The sequence below is a fragment of the Felis catus genome, chromosome B2, assembly GCF_018350175.1.
Source record: "Felis catus isolate Fca126 chromosome B2, F.catus_Fca126_mat1.0, whole genome shotgun sequence".
Taxonomy (NCBI): Eukaryota; Metazoa; Chordata; class Mammalia; order Carnivora; family Felidae; genus Felis; species Felis catus.
The window spans coordinates 87873682-87896599 of record NC_058372.1 but is presented as its reverse complement, the minus strand read 5'-3'; the positions used below and the strand labels follow the sequence as shown (position 1 = coordinate 87896599).

The window sequence follows — 22918 nt, the reverse complement described above, 5'->3', positions numbered from 1 at the left end:
CTCGTGTATTTCCAAGTGCTCTGTCTCCTACCTCCATCTGTATAACATATTCAAAATTGCCTATCAATAAAATTAAAAACATCTCTTGACCCCTGACCCTATGCCTACCTCTAGCCATCTGCATTTTTTATACCTATCATTTTTATCAGAAATTCCATAGGAAGAACAGTTCTTGTTAGCAGTTTCTATATCTTCATTCTAGTACCTTTTTCTTTATTCTAAAATCTTATGACATTACTATAGAAAGAGTATGAATCACTTCCAAAATGCCAAACAAACTTCAAAGATATTTTTTTGAATTTTCATATTGCTTTCTAAAAAAAATTCTTTCAGAATTTGACCTTGTTGTACCTTCCTTCTTAAATTTTCTCTCCCTCTTACTGCTGCTTGGTGTTCAGCAATGTGTAAATCTGTGAGAGAGTGGGCAGGGAATCCTCCATGAGCATATCTGCAAGGATGATCAAATTGGCCTCTATGCCAGAAGGATGTTGACAGGGAACACTAAATATTTGCTGCAGCAGAGGCTGGGAGAGCCTTAGTCTTTCCAGACAAATGGTGTAGAGATGCTTTTTCCTGTTACCTTGAGAGGGGATGACCACTTGACAAACCAACTGGTTACAGTATCTATCTTCGATAGTGGGATTGTTGCTGCTCATTGCATCCCAGAAGTTGGATCTGAGAGTCAATACCTACACAAAAGAAAGCAACACATCTAAGGAGGCTCACAGGCACTTGGATGGCTCTGTTGGTTGAGCATCTGACTCTTAATTTTTGGCTCAGGTCATGATCTCATGGTTTGTGAGTTCGAGCACTGTGTTGGGCTCTGTACTGACAGCACAGAGCCTGCTTGGGATTCTCTTTCTCTCTCTCTTTCTCTCTCTCTGTCTCTTTCTCTCTCTGCCTCTCCCCACTCACATATACATGCACGTGCTCTCTCTCTCTTCCTCAAAATAAACAAACCTAAAAAAATACATAAAGGGACTCAGAAGAATGCAGAAGATATTCACTACACTCAAAACAGGTGATTCCTTTTGAAATAGAACTGAGGTAGATTAAAAAACACAGCTTGATTAAACAATAAGATCACTCAAGCAGATTCAAATTTAATATTTGTATATACACATACACATACATACTGGACAATGCATGTTTCCAAAACAATGGTGATCTAGAGTTAGCTCAATAGGTCCATTTTCTTCCTCTAAACCGTACCCAGGAGAAGTCTCAGAAGGAACAGGGATGATGGTGAATCCTGGAACTTAATATGACACTGTGAGAAAACACTGGGGAGATAAAAGGTGGCTAGGTTCTAGTATCAGAGAAAAACAGTAACTTCAAATAAGGAGAGGACTACATGATACAGGTTCACATGAATGGCAAATGCCAGAAAGATAACATTAAATGCTGTCCCAAACTACAGAATAGGATAGTATTAAATGTTGTTAGGAGGGCACATGCTGGTTGAGAGAACAATCTAGCAGTCTTTAATGAAATCAAGTATTTAAATATCAATGTCTTATCAATCTTGCTTCTGAGGATATCAGGGCCATAGGAGAGAGTTGTCCAAGTTGTGTGTTATGCAGTTCCAGGGATCTTTCACATGGGTGATGCAGATGTATGTTCCATATGAAATTACATATGAAAGTACACAGTCTAGGGGCGCCTGGGTGGCTCAGTCGGTTAAGCGTCCGACTTCAGCTCAGGTCACGATCTCGTGGTCCGTGAGTTCGAGCCCCACGTCAGGCTCTGGGCTGATGGTTCAGAGCCTGGAGCCTGCTTCTGATTCTATGTCTCCCTCTCTCTCTGCCCCTCCCCCGTTCATGCTCTGCCTCTATCTGTCTCAAAAATAAATAAATGTTAAAAAAAATTAAAATAAAAAAAAGAAAGTACACAGTCTAAACAAATGTTAAGTTGTTAATTTTTTTAAGTTTATTTATTTATTTTTGAGAGAGAGACAGCATACACAAGTAGGGGAGGGGCAGACAGAGAATGGGAGAAAGAGAGAATCCCAAGCAGGCTCCCCACTGACGATGTGGGGCTCAAACTCACAAACCACGAGATCATGACCTAGCCGAAGTTGGACACTTAACTCACTGAGCCACCCAAGTGCCCCAAGTTGTTAAATTTATAACTAATTAAAAGATAAAATGAATATGTAAAAAATATTTTGATGTAAGTACATATAATTAATTGAAATAGATGGTTATATGCATTCTTCATAAAAGGGTGAAATACTAGGAATTCTTCATGTCTAAACTATGTTTTCAATAAAAGTCATCTATTATGGTTGAAGTCTTCAAAAATGTATGGAGACAAAAAAAAAGTGAATTATTTTTAAATAGATATATTGTACATAAAATCATATCCTTTCTTATCTTTTTAAATTATTTTGTCTTGACCTGTCAGTGAGAATTTTTCCCCTGACTTCTCATAATTCAATATCTGAAACCCAGAAAAAATGGCTGTTTCCATCTGTTTCACTCAGAGTGATCAATATTTAGTTAAGTTCATGCATAATAATGAATATATATCTCCCAGAACGTGCTTTGTCAAATTTTGGTATATAATTTGGTCCAGGATCAGACCTTGACAGAAGGGTATCTGCATTTTCATTTTATTTTACAAGGGATGTGGGAATGCTGACTATCTACTTTCTACTTTTTCACCATATTATTGTTTTGTAAAGGAAAGCATTCTGCCACAGTGAAATAGACATGTGTTTCAGAAAATTCTCCCTTTAGGCCCAAACATGGGCTAACTTCAATAAATGAAAGTGGCATAGTTTACAGAATTGGTTTTTCACTAAGTACTTGAGTTGAATCAGCTTTTTAGATGCCTTCAAATTTTTAAGGGAAGCAAAAGAAAAAGCATTCTTCCAAGCATCAAGAAAACACTTTACCACAGATAATTGTCCCATTTAATTTGCATTCCAATGCATACCAAACTGAAAAACAGCAATACTCAGAAGGCCAACCGATGGAAGGCTTCCCATCAAGTAATAAAACGATAGGTAATAAGAGGGAAGGGGGAAAGGACTGGGAGAAATGACTTAGTAGAATCGACTGGTTATCTGCAAATTTTCAAGTTCAAATGATCAGTTGTTCTTCCTGCTTTACTACTTACTACCAGCAACTCTTCTGCCAGAAAAGAAAGAAAGAAAGAAAGAAAGAAAGAAAGAAAGAAAGAAGAAAGAGGAGAGAAAGAAATTTTTAAAAATTCCCAGACAGCCTAAGAAATCAGCTCACAAACCTCATTATTGATGGCGTCAGGTGGTAAATCAATGCCAGAGGAAAATCAATGGTAAAAATATTTTTCAGTGATGCATACAGATGAAGAGCCTCAGCAGCATTTCTTGATGGAAACCACAAAAGTCTGCAGCCACCCGTGAGTCACCACTTCATAGGAAGCAAGAACTTATCTGGTGCTTTAGGGATACTAATTTGCCCCATATGAGTTCCTGTGTTGTAAGCGCATGCAACTCCATGAAAAGAAAAGAAAAGACATGGAGAGTCTGCTGATAGTAAAATGTAATTTCTCAGTAGTGTTTTGTTTTTTGAACACTTACTACATACATGGATATTTAATAAATTTAGAGATTGGAAAGTTTAAAAGTTGGAAAGCATGCCCAAATTGAAAAGCATGTCAGTTTTTCATTTGAAGAGAGTATGTGAAAGTAATTTTCATTTCATGGAAAGATAATGTTCTAAAAATAATTCCATATCAAAGGATGCTTATTTAAGAATAGGAAAATGACAAGAAAGCAATTTTGAAGAATCCTGATTTATAACCTATAATAGCAAAATGCCCTTACACTGCACAACAATTTTCTTTCAAAATCATAGACCAGCTCAGATCAGAGCACTTTCTGACCCCAGGGCTCATGGATCCTGTGAAGTGATCAGACTAAGATTAGTCTTTGGTGAATTGGGGAACTGATACTACAAAATCAGGCTTATTTTGTCACTAAAGAAGCATAATTTAGGTCCTCATTTATACAGGTGTATGCCAAGGTTCTGGGAGGAGCACTAAAAATATAATTATGTATATTTCCCTAAAGAAGGCTTCTCACTGTAAACTTCAGGAGTCTTAAAACTTGGATTTGCCCCTAGGTGTAACCCAGTCTAAGTCTACTGAGATGAATGTGCTCCTTAGTAAATGAAAGAGTGTCTATAATTTTGCCACAATTGTATCCTCATCAGGGGAGAAAAATTATCTTCTTGAAATAGATTATATGACTTTCACCAAGGCGAGAGAATGCAGAATCCTATATCAAGGGAAAAATAGTACAGAATTCCTAACAAGATTTTAGTTACCTCTTAGAGGAAATGAAGCACAGTTTAATGAGTATTATTACTGTAAGTAATTTATGAACTTCATATTTTTAAATGTTTTTACTTGCATTTGTATTATATTTTAAAAATTTGTATTATATATAGCCTGTTTCCACATACTGATTTGCAGTGAAACACCCAAAGTTGTCCTTAAGACTGTGGCAAGTGGCTGAAAACTGTCAAGCCAAGATGGAGACTTTCTCTAATGCCTCACAGTCAAGTTAAGCCATTATGAAACCCCATTGGCTTTTACTCTAAAATATTTCCAGATCATTTTCTCTTGTCACCTTCTCTACAACTACCACCAACACCATTATCCTTTCTTGCCTGATTTTTCCAGCAGTCTCTTGACTCTCCTCCATAATTCTACCCTTCACCTCCCCCGCATACTTGCTTATTCTCTGCATAGCAGTCAGAGTGATTCTTTTAAAATAGAAGTCAGGTCACGTCATTCTCTGCACAGACTAAAGTGTAATTCTAAAAATGGCCCACAAGGTCCTTTGTGATCTTCATTTGTTACCTCTCTTCTCTATCATCTTTCTGCCTTATGTTTTACTTCTTTCTCCCTTGATTACTCTGCTCCAGCAATACTTCTTGCTGCTCCTTGGCCATATCAGGCACATTTTTATCTCAGTGCCTTCCCATTTGCTGTTCTCTCCAGACATCCACACGGGTCATTTCCTTCCTCCTTCAGGTTTGGCTCACATGTTACCTTTTAACCAATACCTTCTTTGGCTGTCGTATGTAAAATTGCAGCTTTACCTTCAACATTGCCTATCTCTCTTCTCAGATTTATTTTTCACATTAGCATTTATTGCCTTTGATAACTGTTTTATTTTATTTTATATTTTTGCTCATTGTCTGCTATTTTATACTAGGTGTGAGGACTATAAAGGAAAGGCATTTTGCCTTTTGCTTACTGCTCAATTCCCAGTGCCTAGAATGGGACAGGTGCTTACTAACTGTTCAATAAGTACTCCTTGAAGGAATGAATACATTAATGAGTGATTGAGCAGAACAATACATGTGGGACTCTCAATTAGCTTCTTATTGTTTTCAGTATAACTTAAAGTATTTTGCAAAGTATTAGAAGTCCTTCATGGTGTGTCCTCAACTGATTTTTCCAGACTCATTGCTTAACATTTCCCTTCTATACTCTGCCAACCAGTCAGGAAAGACTATCCATTATTTCCTTAATACCCCAGGCACTTTCATGCCTCATTCTCTTGTTCACACTGTGCTATCTCCCTGGAAAGTCTCTTTTTATCTTTTTGTCATTCTTTCCTTAGCTAATTCCTACACATCTCTAGAGACCTAATTCCAATGCCTTTTTCCTCTGTGAAGTCGTCTGTGACTCTCCTAGACAGAATTAATTAATCCCTGCACAGTGCTTCCAGAGTAGATTTTATGTGTCTCTTTTAAAACAATCAAATTATATCACAGTTATTTATAACCCCAGCATGGAATACTGTGTCTGACACATAATAAATATTTGCTGAATAAATCAATATCTAAGAGCTCCATCTTTCTAGGCCCAAGATATCAGGTTAATTCATATGTTTTGCCTCCAGTTTCCTACCAACCTGACTATAACCATATTACTGTCTTGGTTATTGATAATTAGTATCCATTAATCACTTGCTACATACCTGACACTATTTTGAACACTCTACAAATAAGATTTTAAATCATTAGAATGAGTGGTTTCTATATAAGTCCTGCTTGAGGAAACTGAGTCATAATATGATTAATAAAGGTCTGCTTACTGAAAATGGGCTCTTGGCCATCAAGCTATACCATCTCCCAGTGAAATGGTTTATCCAGAAAGCCTATGCTGCATAAGAAACTATTCAAATATACAACATCTTTCACTTTCTGAGTGTCATTAGTAGAACATATCTTCACAAGGTATATAAAACTCATTAAAGAATATTAGACTAAATCATGGTCCATTGACAATATTTGAGTGATACTCCAAAATGTATATAAATTCAGGAAGATTTATGGGATTAACCAATGAAGCACTAAATATTTTAATAACTGACAAAAGATGGAAAAAGTGTTACCCTGTAAGTAGAAATTTTCATACCAGAAATTCCCCCTCCCACACAAAGAGAATTAGCTCCAAAGAGAGAGTGGGGATTTATCAGCATGCCCATCCAAGCCTCTTCGTAGCCCTAGTTGCCTTCATTAATCTTGGATAACCTCTAAATAAAGGGAAGGTTAAGGGGTGCCTGGATGGCTCAGTTGGTTGAGCAACTGACTCTGGCTCAGGTTGATTCATGGTTTGTGGGTTCAAGTCCCATGTCAGGCTCTATGCTGACAGCTTGGAGCCTGGAGCCTGCTTTCGATTCTGTGTCTGCCTCTCTCTCTGCCCTTTCCTGCTCATAATCTGTCTCTCTCTCTCAAAAATAAAAACAACATTAACTTTTTTTAAATAAAGAGATTGTTTAAAAAATGCAAAATGTACATGAAAAAGGGTGATGCATTTATGAAGGACTACTCTTTTAAGGGAGTTGTAGAACAAAAGGGGTACTTATCACTTATATTTAATATTTCAAAAATACTCCTACTAGATTTTAATCTTATTTTAAGAAAAAAAATTGGATTTTAAAAAGTTAGTTGGGAATTCTAGCTTCCAGTCTAGCATGTAATGGAAATCATCACTCTGTCCAAACAACAAGTAAAAAGATAATCAAACTGAAAAATCAATAATCATTCTTGGATTCATCAGAGAAATGAGGTCACAGAGCAAACCACTGTTCCCCAAATTAGAGACAGAGATGAATCACAACTTACTGTAGCAGAAACCCCTGAGCGGGAACCTCTGCAGGACCCAAGGACAGGAAATCTAAACTTTAAATTGACAAATTGCTGGAAACTCAGTGTGGGTAAGTCTGAGAGTTAAAAACTCCAGGGAGATCTAGTCCAAAGAAAGCCCCCCAGCTTCATGAGTTTTACCTTCAGGAACTCTACCAGGTCCTCATAATAAATATTAGGAAAAACTCCCCTCTACTTTCTGGCAAGGATAGGGAAAAAGGAATCATTTTGAAATATGCCAGAGCATTCTGTTCTTCACAAGGTCTGCTCTGAAAAAAAAAAAAAAAAACACAAAAAACCTGTTTTCTGAGACCATAAATAACTGGGATTTTTTTCAGAGCCTAACCAACCTGGAAGGAGAAAAATGCCCACCTCCATCCCATGTTGGCCCACCTGTCCCACCTAATGGTGCAGGAAAACTGAGAAGTACTTGTGAAGTTCACAGGCCAGAGGCATAGGTTTATTATTCACAGAACTATAGGACAGTTTACCAATACATTACTAAAGGTCCATTTATTGCAGTTCCTTTTAATTAATGTTCACTTATAGAAAATTATAAGATATAATAAAAGGCAAAAACCCCACATGGTTTGATAAGATACAGCAAGCACAGAAACAGACTCAAATATGTCCAGGGTATTGGAAACAGACTGGAAATTTAAAACAACTATGACTAAAAGTAGATATGATAAAGTAGAGAGCATGTAAGAACAGATAGGCAATGTAAGCAAAGAGATGGAAATTTTAAGAAAGAATCAAAAAGAAATCCTGGAGGTAAAAGAGACACTATAATAGAAATGAAAAAATAACTCTGTGAGCTCTTTAGTAGACTGGACATGGATGAGGGAAAAAATCTCTCATCTTGAGGATATCTCAATAGAAATTTTCAAAACTGAAAAGTAAGGAGAAAAAAGACAAAAAAAAAAAAGAACAAAATACCCAAGGACTGTAGGATAACTACAGAAAATGTAACATACACATATTGGGAATCCCAACAGGAGAATAAACAGAGAAAGGACCAAAAGCAATACCTGAGGCAATAATTACTGAGATTCCCCCCCCTCGAATTAATGTTAGATACCAAAACACAGAACTGGGAAGCTCAGAGAACATCAAGCAGGATAAATGCTCAGGAAATTCACCTAGACACTTCATATACAACTCCAGAAAATCAAATATTAAAAAAAAAAAAAAAACCACTGAAAGAAGCCACAGGACTAAAACACCTTACTTATAGGGAAGCTAAGATAAGAATTATATCTGGCTTCACCTCAGAAACCATGCAAGCAATGAGAGTGAAATATTTAAAGTGTTGAGAGAAAAAAAAACCCACCAACCTACAATTCTGTACCCTGAGAAATGATCTTTCAAAAGTGAAGAAGAAATATTTTCTCAGGCAAACAAAAATTGAGAAATTTATTGCCAGTAGACCTGCCTTGTAAGAAGTGTAAAACAAGTTATTGAGAGAGAAGGAAAATTATATAGATCAGAAATATCAAAAAAAAAAATAGAGAACATGAAGAGGATCAAAGGAATAAGTGAAAATAAAATAAAAGCACTTACTTCTCAAGTCCTTAATTGATTTAACAGATAACAGTTTGTTTAAAATAATAGTAGCAACAATGTGTTTACTATGTATACATATTATATATTTGTGTTCATGTGTATAAATATATATATTGTATACATTGACCCCTGAACAACTTGGGGGTTAGGGGCACCAATCCCCATTCAGTTAAAAATCTGTGTATAACTTTGGAATCCTCAAAAACTTAACCAGTACCGCTTACTATTGACTGGAAGCCTTACCAATAACAAAAACAATCAACTAACATAGATTTTGCATGATATATATGTTATATACTGTATTCTTATGGTAAAGTAAGCTAGAGAGAAGAAAATGCTATCTAGAAAATCATAAGTAAAAGAAAATACATTTATAGTACTGTAATGTAAAAAATCAAAGTGAAAGGGACCACACAGTTTAAACCTATGTTTTTCAAAGGTCAACTCTGTGTGTGTGTGTGTGTGTGTGTGTGTGTGTGTATACATATATATACATCCTGTATACGATATAGTGTCATTTGAAAGTCGACTTCGATTATTTGTAAATATATACTGCAAATTATAGGTGAATCACCAAAAAAAAGCAAAAAAAAGTATAACTGTCTAAAAGGAGAGAAAATTGAATAATTTCAAATGTTCATTTTGAAACCACAAAAGTCAGAAAAATAGTGGAAGACAAAAATAGGAGGAAAGAACAAAGGCAAGAAATAAAAAAAAACAGTAAAATATATGGTAGATATTGTTACAACCATATCAATTTGAACTTTAAAGTTCAATGGTCTAAATACAACAATAAAAGACAAAATATTTTCATAAAGGATCATAAAATTATATCCAATGATATGTTTTCTATAGGAAACCCACTTTAAAAGTAGAAACACACATAGATTTAAAGTAAATGAATGGAGAAAGACACACTAATTTGAACGCTAATCAAAAGAAAGCAGGTGTAGTTACATTAATTTCAGATAGAACTAATTTCAGAGCAAAGAAAGTTATCTGGGGTAAAGAGGAACATTAAATAATGTTAAAGGGGTCAGCAATAAAGACGTAATAATTCTTAACATCTATGCATCAAAATATGTAAGAGCATCAAAATATGTGAGGCAACAAATGACACAATTTCAAGGAGAAATAAATGAATCTACTATCATAGTTGGAGACTTTAACTCTCTACCATAAATGGACATGTCTAGCAGACAGAAAATATGTAAGGATATAGTTGAGTTCAACAATGCCAACAATCAGATATAACTGACATACACAGACTACTTCATCTAACAGCAGCAGATTATACATTCTTCTCAGACTTACAAGGATCATTCAAGAAGACAGACCACATTCTGGGTCATAAAGCATACTTTAACAAATCTAAAAGAATAAAAATCATACAATGTCTGCTTTTAGACTACAATGGAATTAAACTAGAAATCAGTAAACAGAAAAGTAGCTGGCAAATCCCAATATATGTGGAAAATAAACAGCACACTTCTAAAGAACACATGAGTCAAGTAAGATCAAAAGAAATTATAAAATATTTATAACTAAATAAAAATTAAACTACAACCTATCAAAATTTGTGGGATGCAGTGAAAACATTATTTCGAGGGAAGGTCATAGCATTGAATGTATGTATTAGAAAACAAGAACTATCTAAAATCAATAAACTAAGCTTCCAATGTAGGAAACTAGAAAAATAAGAGCAAATTAATTCTAAAATAAGAAGAATAAAAAAATACGGGGCACCTGGGTGGCTCAATTGGTTCAGCATCAGAATCTTGGTTTCAGCTCAGGTCATGATCTCACGGTTCATGAGTTACGAGCCCTGTATCAGGCTCTGGCACTGACAGCGTGGAGCCTACTTGGGATTCTCTCTCTCCATCCTTCTCTCTCCTTCCCTCCTGCACACACTCACTCACTTTCTCTATCTCAAAATAAATAAATAAACCATTAAAAAAGAAGAAAAAGAGGGGTGCCTGGGTGGCTCAGTTGGTTGAGCGTCCGACTTCGGCTCAGGTCATGATCTCACGGCTAAGAAGTTTGAGCCCTGCGTCGGGCTCTGTGCTGACAGCTCAGAGCCTGGACCCTGCTTGGGATTCTGTGTCTCCCTCTCCCTCTGCCTCTTCTCCACTCACACTCTGTCTCTCTCTGTCTCTCAAAAATAAATAAATGCTAAAAAAAAAAAAAAACCACTAAACCTGTGTCGGTGGCTATGTTGGTTAAGATCTGACATCAGCTCAGGTCACAATCTCGTAGTTCGTGGGTTCAAACCCCGCATCAAGCTCTGTGCTGACAGCTCGGAGCCTGGAGCCTGCTTTGGATTCTGTGTCTCCCTCTCTCTCTGCCCCTCCCCTGCTCATGCTCTGTCTCTGTCTCAAAAATAAATAAAGCATTAAAAAAAAAGAAGAAAAAGAAATAATTAAAAATTAGAACATGAATCAAGGACGTTGAAAGGAATAAATCAATGGAGAAAATCAACAAAACCAAAAGGCAATTCTTTGAAAAAATAAATAAATAAATTATAAGTCCTCTCACCAGGGTAACCGGGGGGGGGGGGGTGGGGGGGGAGGGAAGAAGAAACAAATTAGTAGTATCAGAAAGGAAAGGGGGCTATTACTATTGATCCTATCATATCAAAAAATAATAAAGGACTATTATGAACAACTCTATGTTCCCAAACTGGATAACCTAAATGAAATGGACCAATTCTTTGAAAGACACAATCTGCCAAAACTGACAAAAGAAGAAATAACAATGTGAACAGACCTAAATTAATTAAAGAAATTGAATCAGTAATTAATATCCTTCCCAAACAGGAAGCATGAAGTCCAGAGGAGTTCACTGGTGAATTCTATAAACATTTAAAAAAGAAATTATACCAATTTCCTACAGTCTCTTCCAGGGGCTAGAAACAAAAGGATATTTCCTAACTCATCCTATGAGACCAACATTACTCTAAAACCAGCACTAGAGAAATTTTTTTTACAAGAAAAGATCTTTTTACAAGAAAAGAAAATTATAAGACTGTATTATTCATTAGCACAGATTAAAATCCCTCACATAATACTGACAAATCGAATTCAATAATATATATAGAAATCCACATGTAAAAAAACTTAATCCAGACATAGACCTATACCCTTAACAAAAATTAACTCAAATTGCATTATAGACCTAAATATAAAATGCAAAACTATAAAACTCCAAGATAACATAGGAGAAAACCTCAATAACCTCAGGTATGGTGATGACTTTAGATATAACACTAAAGGAATGATTCATGAAAGAAGGAATTGATAATGACCTAATTAAAATTAAAACAACTCCTTTGTGATAGGCCCTGTCAAGGGAATAAGACAAGCAACAGATTGGGAAAAAATATTTGCACATCACATTTCTGAGAAAGAACTATTGTGCAAAATATACAAATGGCTCTTAAAATTCAACAATAAGAAAACAACCTGATTTAAAAATGTGCCAAAGACTTGAACAGGCGCCTAACCAAAGAAGATATATAAATAGCAAATAAGCACATGAAAAGATATTCCATACCATATGTATTTAAACAACAATGATCTACAACATATCTATTAGAATGGCCAAAATCCAAAACACTAACAATACCAAGTGCTGAGGAGGATATGGAGCAACATAAATTCTCATTCATTGCTAATGAGAATGCAAAATGGTACAGCCACTATGGAAGACATTTTGGAAATTTCTTACAAAACTAAACATAATCTGACCATACAACCCAACAGTTGTGCTTCTCAATATTTACCCAAAGGAGTTGAAAACTTATGTCCACACAAAAACCTGCACAGGGATGTTTATGGCAGCTTTATTTATTATTGCCAAAACTTGGAGGCAATGAAGATGTCCTTGAGTAGGTGAATATGTAATGAATATGTAAATAAATTGAGGTACACCCAGACAGTGGAATATTATTCAGTGTTAAAAAGGAAATGGGCTGTCAAGCCAGAAAAAGATTTGAAAGAAAGTTGAGTACATATTACTAGGTGAAAGAATTCAATCTGAAAAGTCTAATATTTTATGATTCCAACTATATGACATCCTGGAAAAGGCACAATTGTGGGGACAGTAAAAGGATGTTGGGAAAATATATAACTGCCAGTTGACAAGTGAGCCAGACCCAAATGATTAGAGGCTGCTCACCCCATCCTTTGTCTTTGAAATGTGGGTTCTGCTTATCTTTCCCACTCCCAGAAGCTGTTCCAAGGACATGGCCTTGAGATAATGATGTGGTGTTGATAACACTTACATGGTATATGTGACTGAACCCAGTTAAGATTTGGCAGGTAGGTGCAGGGATCCATTCATTTGCTGCTGCCCAAGACAAGCTTTGTATACAAGTTCCTTTTGCTTATTAAACTGCCAGTTGCCAACCTGGAGTGGCCTGCCTCTCTCTTCAGACTCTCCTCTATCTCTGCTTATGGGGGTGATTTAAGACTCTCCCAGGGTGCTCTGGAGATAATTGTAAATTACCAAACGATTAGTAGTGCCAGTGACTAGGTGCCAGGGAGGGGTGAATAGGCAAAGCAGAGAGAATTTTTAGGGCAGTGAAACTACTCTGCATTATTTTGAAATGGTAGATACATGTCATTATGGATTTTTCAAAACCCATAGAAATGTATAACATCAAGTGTGAACTCTAATGTAAACTGTGAACTTGGGTGACAGTGTTATGTCCATGTAGGTCGACTGGTTGTTAAGAAATGGTCCAATCATGTTGGCTGTGCACACGTTGGGGGACAGAGGGTATATAGAAATCTCTGTACCTTCCACTTATTTTTTCTCTCAACCGTAACTGCTTTAAAAGAAAGTCTATAAAAAAACCTCTCCAGAACCAGTTTTTATCAATAAAATTTAGTTTTACTTAACAACTATTCATTTTTAAAATAATCAAAATAAAAAGCTAGATGTTTTGAAGGTTGTCTTCTTATATCCATTAATTCATACTTTGATTAAGTATTTTATTTAGGAACAAATCTTCTTTACAGTAACTATTTAGGCATTGCCCTTTTTGAACCAAAATGTCTTCTCTGTCTCCCTCTTTGTTTTGAGTTGGCCAAGAGATATTTAAATAAGTTGGATTGTATAGAGAGCATTTTTTAAAGTGAGAGAATAATCCTTTGCTTCTCTTCAATCTCTGCTAAGGTGGCTTTGTAAAAAAAAATGTTAGTATAGGATGAAGGCAAAACTTGTCTATCTTTCAAATTCTTAGCTGTTGAAAAGATAAAATTTCAGATCCTTCTTAACAGCACACAATGACTGGTCAGCACCTCTCTGGGGTATATGGATTTTGGATTATGCCATAAAAGATGACTTTTTCTTGATTGAGGTGAAAGGTGGAACTAACCTAGGAGATGAACTCATGGGTAATTCTATAGATAAACACTTTCAGAGTAAAACTGTAAATGTAATTTTCTGATGAAAACCCAGAAAGGTTTTTTTTTTTTTTTAAGCCTTCCAATCAAAAGTCATCTGAAAACTTCTGGAAAATGAATCTGGAAGATTGAAAAGAATTGCAGAAGATTTAAGAAGAACACGGGTACTGGAAAAGATTTAGAATTATTCTCCAATAGATTTATCCCTGCCAGTCCTTACCAATCTGGCTTACAAAGGGCCTCAGAGAAATATTTCCAATCCATGATAGTGAACTGGAAGCTACTGTTTAGCATGACTCAGGTCAAAGTACAGTACTAAGCCCAAAATGCTGTCTACATTCCTTTGTGGTAGAATTTGGATTCAAACACTGTCCTTTTGGAAAAGTTGTGGCTACTGTGATTTAAAATATCTACTGTGAAACAGATATGTTTATAGCAAGTGATATTTGATTTACAAATGTTGTAGACAGCTCCCCAACCACCTCCACCATCAATAGCACCCGCTTTTTTAAATTTTTAAATGTTTATTGTTAAGAGAGAGAGAGAGAGAGAGAGAGAGAGAGAGAGAGAGAGAGAGAAAGAAAGAGAACATGTGTGTGCACATGTGCACGCATGAGGAAGGGGCAGAGACAGAGGCAGACACGGGATCCAAGCAGGCTCTGTGATGTCAGCACAGAGCTAGATATGGGGCTCGAACTCATGAATTGAGATCATGACTTTAGCCAAAATCAAGAGTCAGCCTTTTAACCAACTGAGCCACCCACGCACCTCAGTACTTGATTTTTTTTTTAAGTCAGATAAAGTCATTAAGTAAGTCATAGTTACTTATGAAGGGAGAGTACATGGTGGCCCAAATGCAGAAGTGGTATTCTTCTGATTTTCTATGTGCAGAACTCATTTCCTCCATATGACACAAGTTACCATAAAAACAAAAGTGAAAAGAGTCTTTTTGTAATCAATTATCTATTTTACGCACGCACGTGAGCACACTCACACACACACACACACACACACACACACTACTATATAGTAAAACAATATCAAAATCAGTGTGCCTTTTCAGTGTCTTTCTAGAAACCCTATGGAATCTAATCCAGTGTGCTTTGAAGAAATCTTTGCTCTCATATTGGAGAGCTATTTTCTAACGAGTGCAAAAATTATAAGGGATTAATATTGGTCACCATGAGAACAAATGGATATCTGTAAGAATTTCCTTTGACTTCTCAAGATCCAATTAGGACATCCCTAGTGATCCTGAAGGCAGTGGATCAGACCACAAAATATTCAGTTAGTTCCAGATATGTGCTGTTGGCTTCATGTAACATAATGCCTTGCCTTTCAACAATACTTTATATAATGGAATTCTCTTTTTTTTTTCTCAGCTATGGCATACCTGGCTCATTTTTCTTTACTTTTACTGAAAGACACATCACTAAATCTCTTAGAAGTCTTATCATTTTTAGGGGCGCCTGGGTGGCGCAGTCGGTTAAGCGTCCGACTTCAGCCAGGTCACGATCTCGCGGTCCGGGAGTTCGAGCCCCGCGTCAGGCTCTGGGCTGATGGCTCAGAGCCTGGAGCCTGTTTCTGATTCTGTGTCTCCCTCTCTCTCTGCCCCTCCCCCGTTCATGCTCTGTCTCTCTCTGTCCCCAAAATAAATAAACGTTAAAAAAAAAAAAAGAAGTCTTACCATTTTTAGACTTCTTAGGAAGTCTGATCATCTTTGGTCATCTCTGGTCACAGCAAACTCATTAACATTTCAAATCTAATCATGATCTGAAAGAATCTTTATAGCTTGTGTCCTATGGCTGGCATTTATCTCTGCTGTTTACTGATTTCCACAACTACTAAATGTGCCAGTTAAAGTGATTAGGGAATATATAAGGAATCATATAAACTAAACATCAAGATGTAAAAGATTATGCCTTTAATAAGTGAATACTTTAGGAAAATATGCAATGTACATTTTGATAGCAACTTCATCAAGAAAGCATATTTCAATATTATTTTTGTTTACTTTAAGTTGTCAGTCATTAAAATTCATTAATGATTATAAAATCATTTACCAGTCCAACCAGACTCCCAATATTTTCACTGGGGAAAAGGAAAAATATATCTGCAAGCTCCTATGATAGGGAAATCTCATTTGCAAAGCAGCCTGAGAAATGTTTATTTGGTGAGACTGATTAAAAGAATTATTAAATATTCATCAACTCTCCATTTCATTCCTTACTCTTCTTTTATTCTGCTAGCAACACTGACAGATAAGGTTCTATATATTCTAACACTTACATAATTGAATGCAAGCAGAAGTATACCTAACTTCATACAATTGAGAAAGACGTTCAAAAAGCTAGAACAGAGACTAATAGTTGGAAATTCTTTTTTTTATTCTTTATGGACAAGGGACAACAACAAAAAATAATGTTATATTTGACTATAGAGCATTTCTCTTTGTTTAAACAGGAAATATTTATCGCCTCAAGTATTAAGTTTCAGATTATTTTATTTTGGTTTAATTTTTTTCTGTCTACTTTACAGCAAACACTGAGATCATATAGGTGTGACTAAAGAATTACATCTTCAGTTCCCTTCCAACAAGGTGACCACTTTGCAAGAACTCCAATTCTCAGAAACAGTGACTCATATCCTGATCAAGCACATTAAAGGTCATCTAAGTAATGCCAGGAAAGGATGTGGCTCCCTGCCAAGCCTTCTCTTCCCAGTTTTTAAGTGAAAACAATGGTCATGTTTCAAATCAGTACATGCAGTCTTATTGACAAACTTTAGTGTTCTGGCTATAGCCATTGGATTGATATCACAAATGAAGTATTCTGAGCTAGTTCAGTAGCACCTGGAACACCAAGAGATTGAGATTTGTGACTATTTGTCACAGCACTGAAGTTAAATGGGCATCTGGTTTGACATGGGGCAAGAGGCAAAAAAATATATTATATTACACAATAATCATATTCTAATGCTTATTGTAACATTTCCTGAAGTGAATGACAAGAGTAGAATATCATTAACAAGGCTGTACAATTTAACACAGCAACACTCTTAAAAAGAAAAGAACATTGGCTTTTGTCATAATTCCATTAAGTATACCCAATTTGAATGACTGATGAATGGCACTTTACTACTTTCCTGTCTAAATTTTAGCAGCATGGTGGGATTGAACTTTTGAACTTGTGTCCACATGCATATTTTACTGGAGAGTCCTGTTTCATGTTTTAAATGGGTGCCTGCAATAGTGCCATAGGGGGAGATGGAAATGTTGACTGTTTCAAATAAAAGTACATCCTTGTTGACAGCAGAATTCACCATCTGAGAATGTGGTATTGAGCTACAGAAAGGCTGCAAAGTAAAAAACAAGTAGGAACAACAGAGGGATGACTGTCATTCAGAAGATCACAAATGTGACTGAAAGTAGGTTCAGCTACTTTATAACTCCAGTTTTCCTTGTCTCTTTCTTTTTTACCATTTCCTGCCTACATTTATTTTGTCACCACTTCCTTATTTTTCTCAGTAAGATTATTCTATATGTTGAAATTCACTGCAGATCTGCAAAAAATCTAAAGTCACTGCCCTTTTGGATTTTGCTAGGAATGAAATCATTGGTCTAAATGCCTCCTTTCCTTTCATTTTCCATACACCACTGACTTCCTTGCCCTTTTCTTCCTTCAGCGTATTCTTTTAGAAAAATTCTAATTCTTAAGGCTACTGCAGCCATGCTGGATGTAACTGGAAAAAAGCACCACAACCATATAGACAGTGTTTAAATGCAGTTTAAATTCATGACCATGAACTTTAAGGGTTCCCTGCTGGTCTCTAGCAGTCCTACAACACTTCACTTACCCATTCAATAGTACACCTTCCTAGGTGACTATTTTTGTAACTTCTCTCTTCTTAAACCCCTAACGCCTCCTCCTCCATTTCTACTCTCAGCCAAAGATGGTGCTTTCTATACCACTGGGAAAATAGAAACAGACAAAAGGTAACTTGCTTAAGCTTCCACTATCATATCTACCCAACCACCATAATCTGTACTTATGCATTTGCTTCCCTTCTTGTTAAAATAGATGGAGTCCTTGAATTTCTAAGGCCATCACTTCCACTTTTGCACTAGATCTCAGTTCTTGTCTGTTGCTTCTGGAATTTTCCCTTCTGAAATGCTTCATCAATTTTTATTTTCCCCCTTAGTCATATAAACATGCTCTTATTTCTTCCATTAAAAATAATAAAAACTTTTCTAGCTCTATATTCCCTTCTGATCCCTTCTTCTACTTCATAGCAAAAAATTCTCAAGAGAACTATCTATAATCCATCTCTAATCCCATTTTTCTCTTAAATTTATTCCACTCGGGCTTTTCCCTCACCACATACCAAAAAGGCGTTAACAGTCATAGATGATGTCCACAATACGAAATCTAATGGTTATTTCTCAATCAATTTCTTTAGCCATCAGAAGCATTTAATCCAGTGAATCTTTCTCTCATACTAAGTACCTCTAAATTTAGTTTTCCTTCAGCCTCAGTGACAGCTCCTCTCAATGCTTCACCAATTCTCCTCCTGTTCCCCAACATCTTGATGCTGGAGCGTCCCAGGGCTCAGTCCTTTGTTCTTATCTCTAGACACACTCATTTCCTTGGAAGTCTCATTTAGTCTCTTTCAAAATCTCATCCAGGTTTTAACTACCATCTATATGGAAATAACTGTCATATTCTATCTTTAGCTCAGATGTCTTTCATGAACTCCAGACTCTTATATGCAACTGTTTATCAGCATCTGCACTTAGATGTCTATTAGGCATCTCAAATTCAGTTTACTAACCTGACTCTTGGTATTACCCTTCAAATCTACTTTACTCACAACTTTTCTGTATCAGTTTACAACAACCCCATCTTCTCCTTCCCCAGGCCAGGTACTTTAAGTCATTCTTAACTCCCCTCTTTCTTTCACACACCAAATACAATCAGAAAATGCTGATTTTTCTCTCCAAGCCAGCTCCTTAACTTATCTCCTTGGCTTTTTCCTTGTTGCCTTATAGCCTCTTTCCAATACAGTATCCAAAGTGATTCTTTTAAAACTGGTATTAAATCTGTCACTTCCCTGCTCAAACTCTAATAATTTTACATTTTATTGCCTCATAAGGGCCAGTAGCTTACAAAGCCCTACATGATATAGTCCTTATACCTCTGTGACTTCATATCCTTGTGTGTTTTCTTTGCTCAGTTGGTTCAGCCCTACTGGGTCACCCTGCTGATCCTTGAGCAGTAGCCATAACTCAGCCTTAGATCCTTGGTTCTGCTGTTCCTGGTGCTCAATGACAGCCCCTCAGGTAATGGATGACTGCTCTCTCATCAGCTTCAAGTGTTCGCTGAAATAACTCATGTTCACGGAGTTCTATCATGATTACTCTAAAATTGTAAACTGCCTTCCACCCCTCACTCTCTGAAGTGGCCCCATTCTATGGCCCTGCTTCACTTTGGCTTTTATTTCTTAGAAGGTATAATATAATATTTTTTCATTTAAATGTGCATTATTTATTATTACATATTATTAGTATCTTAGAATATAATCTTAATTAAAACAGTTCTCTGCTATTTGGTAGTAGATTCTTGATATATATTTGTTGAATGAACAAATAATGCATACTTATAATCTGAGAAAAAATATGTCCACATGAAATCAGGGAGATAAAAGGAAAGAACTGGGGATAGAAAAACAAGAAAAGGCTGTAAAATATCTTTCAAATGGGTTCAAAAAGGAATAAAAAGAAAAGTAAAAAGGAAGTTAAAGGGGAGGATAGAAGTTGAAGTTCGGGGGAAATTACTGTAGAAGAGTTTCAAAGGATAAGGTGGTTACAATTTGATATAGTAATTTTAAGACTGGATAAAATAATTTCAGCATTGGAATTATTTTAAAATATTTTAATATATATTAATATAGATAATATATATTAATACAGGACATGTTAATATATGATAATTAATATATATTAATATAATATATGTTAGCATATGATAATATATGCATTGGCATAAAATACTAATAGTAATTAATTTTAATAAATGTTAATATAAATAATACATTAATATATTGCATATATATACATATATATGTGTGTGTGTGTATATATATATATATATATAACATGCAAAACTCTGCCTGTATTCTTCTCCATTAACGTTGTTGCTGGTATGCAAATAAAACCAGCCAACAAACTGGCTTGCAGTAATACCTACTCCACTTTAATTAACTCATAAAATATACATCAAAGTTCCTATTTCCCCTCTTCCTTAAAAATGACACTTTCTAAGGGTCAAATTCTGTGATTTTTCATTCATAATATACACAGATGTACCTGCTTCCCTTGATGAGTTTGATTTCCTTCTTGTCTTACTTGACATTTTTATGAAAAAGGGTCTTTTTATTTCTGACAACAGACTGATCAGTCTACTATTATAGACTCCCAACACTTGGAAACCGTAATTAATAATTTGTGATTGAGATTGCCTATGGTCCTAATGTATTTTCCCCACAGTATTTAGAATTCCTCTGCTCCCACCTGCTCAGATCCCTTTTTGTAATCTCTATCTCCATTCTCTGTTTAATTCACCAATAACGCTATTAGTGTCCCACCTCCCCACCCCCTACCAAGCTGATAAGCTGGTTGTATTCTAAACTATCAAATATTCAAGTTAACCTTTGTACAATTATTCTTCTGATCACCCATACTTAACTTTTTTAGAGCCATTCTGAACTTTCACTTACTTTTGAGAACTTTCTACTATTAAATTTGTTTCAAATCAAGTTACTTTGAGTTGTTTTTACTAAATCTTACTCCCAAGACTCTCTTTCTATTTATTCTATTAATCCTACTAATCTTCTGGTTCGAGTCATCTTGTCTCATCTCTGGACTTTGAATATAAGCTTCTAAATAAGTTCATCCTCTATCTTAGGTCATTTCTTCTCTAAAAAGTTTTCTATACCACATCCAGATTGTTCTTCCCACATGACTGTAGTGTTCAAGCCATATAATGATATTAAAACTTTAACGACTTTACATGGCATGGTATATTAACCTCAGATTCTCCAGACTAGCACAAAGGACTTTTTACAGTCAGGGATCACTCTGTTTGCCTCAAATATATATGGATAATTTTACATATATATGTTATATTATCCTACATATATATGTCATATAAACTTTTCACACATCTGTGTATATTAATGTACATATTTATCATTGTATATATATACATACATGTATGATTACATATGTGAGTATATACATTATATATGTATATATAGTGTATATATATAAATGTATTGTGAGCCAAATTATGTGCCAAATATGTAATGACTATTGGAGTTTATCCCAGGAATGGAAGATTGGTACAACACTCAAAATTCAGTCAATGTAATTCGATGTCAATCAATGTCAGTTGACTGAAAAAGAAAAAAAAAACATAGACTCATCTCAGTAGATGCAGAAATTTTTTAAACATTCAATATTTATGATAAAAAAATTTTAAGTGAATTATAAATAGAAATCTCAATATGATAAAAGGTTTCTATTAGAAACCTATAACTAACTTACAGCAAATCATATTTAATAGTTAAAAATTGCTTTCCCAAAGATCAGAAATGAGATGATTGATTATGTCTACTTAGACTACTCTTATTCAAAGCTGTAGTGGAAATCCTAGTAAATGTAATAAAAAACGAAAGAAAGCCACATTTAGATCCAAAAGAAAGATGCAATTTTTTTAAAACTGATAGATACTATGATCATCCTAGAGAATCTAGAAAAGAGCTACTAAAATGAATAGGTTAGTATATTGGTTCTCAGTTTACAAGGTTAAATTTAAAAATTCAGTTGAATTTATATGTAGTAGCAATGAATGACTGAAAATTGACATAAAGAATACCATTTACCTTAGTATTAGAAAACCTTAAATATTAAAGGGCTGTATCTACAAAACTGTGTAGGATTGAATACTGAAAATTTCTAAACCTGTTTGAGAAAAGTTTAAAGAAAGACAGTAATGGATTTTTTTTTTGGTACTGAAACACTTGAAGATGTCAATTCTTCCCCCGCCCACCCCCCACAAAAAGATGTCATTTCTTTCCAAATGTATGTAGTTTTGATGCAGTTCTGAACAAAATCCCCCTACTTTTTTGTAAATATTGACAAGTTGGTTCTAAAATGTTTATGAAAAAAGCAAAGGGGGGCGCCTGGGTGGCGCAGTCGGTTAAGCATCCGACTTCAGCCAGGTCACGATCTCGCGGTCCTTGAGTTCGAGTCCCGCATCGGGCTCTGGGCTGATGGCTCAGAGCCTGGAGCCTGTTTCTGATTCTGTGTCTCCCTCTCTCTCTGCCCCTCCCCCGTTCATGCTCTGTCTCTCTCTGTCCCCAAAATAAATAAAAGCGTTGAAAAAAAAATTTAAAAAAAAAAAAAGAAAAAAGCAAAGGATCTAGAAAAATGAAAATACTTTTTCTCTCCCCTCCCCCATACTCTCTCCCTCTCTCAAAGTAAATAAATAAAATTTTAAAAAATGAAAACTGTGGGGGGGGGGAGTTGGAGAATACACTTTACCTAAATTCAAGATTTATCCTAAAGCTACAATAATTTAGATACTGTTGTATTGGGATAAGGGCAGACCTATAGATTTGCAGAACCCAAAGGGAGTACAAAAGTAAACTCATAGGTAGTGGGTAGCCTTTAAGATGGCTTGTAACAATTTTTTTTCCAGATATTCACATCCTTAGGAATTTCTTCCTCCTCAG

At 35.5% G+C, this 22918-nt stretch overlaps 1 long non-coding RNA gene across 6 annotated transcripts in view; it reads right to left on the bottom strand.

The window, feature by feature from the left end:
- Positions 1-22918, bottom strand: part of LOC109499790 — a 419289-nt gene that overhangs the window by 295419 nt on the left and 100952 nt on the right. Inside the window, exon 3 of one of the 6 annotated variants that reach the window (XR_006598085.1) lies at positions 581-689. The exons of the other annotated variants lie outside the window; for them this stretch is intronic. This is a non-coding gene — a long non-coding RNA (uncharacterized LOC109499790). The remainder of the gene's footprint in view (positions 1-580; positions 690-22918) is intronic. 6 annotated transcript variants of the gene reach the window in all.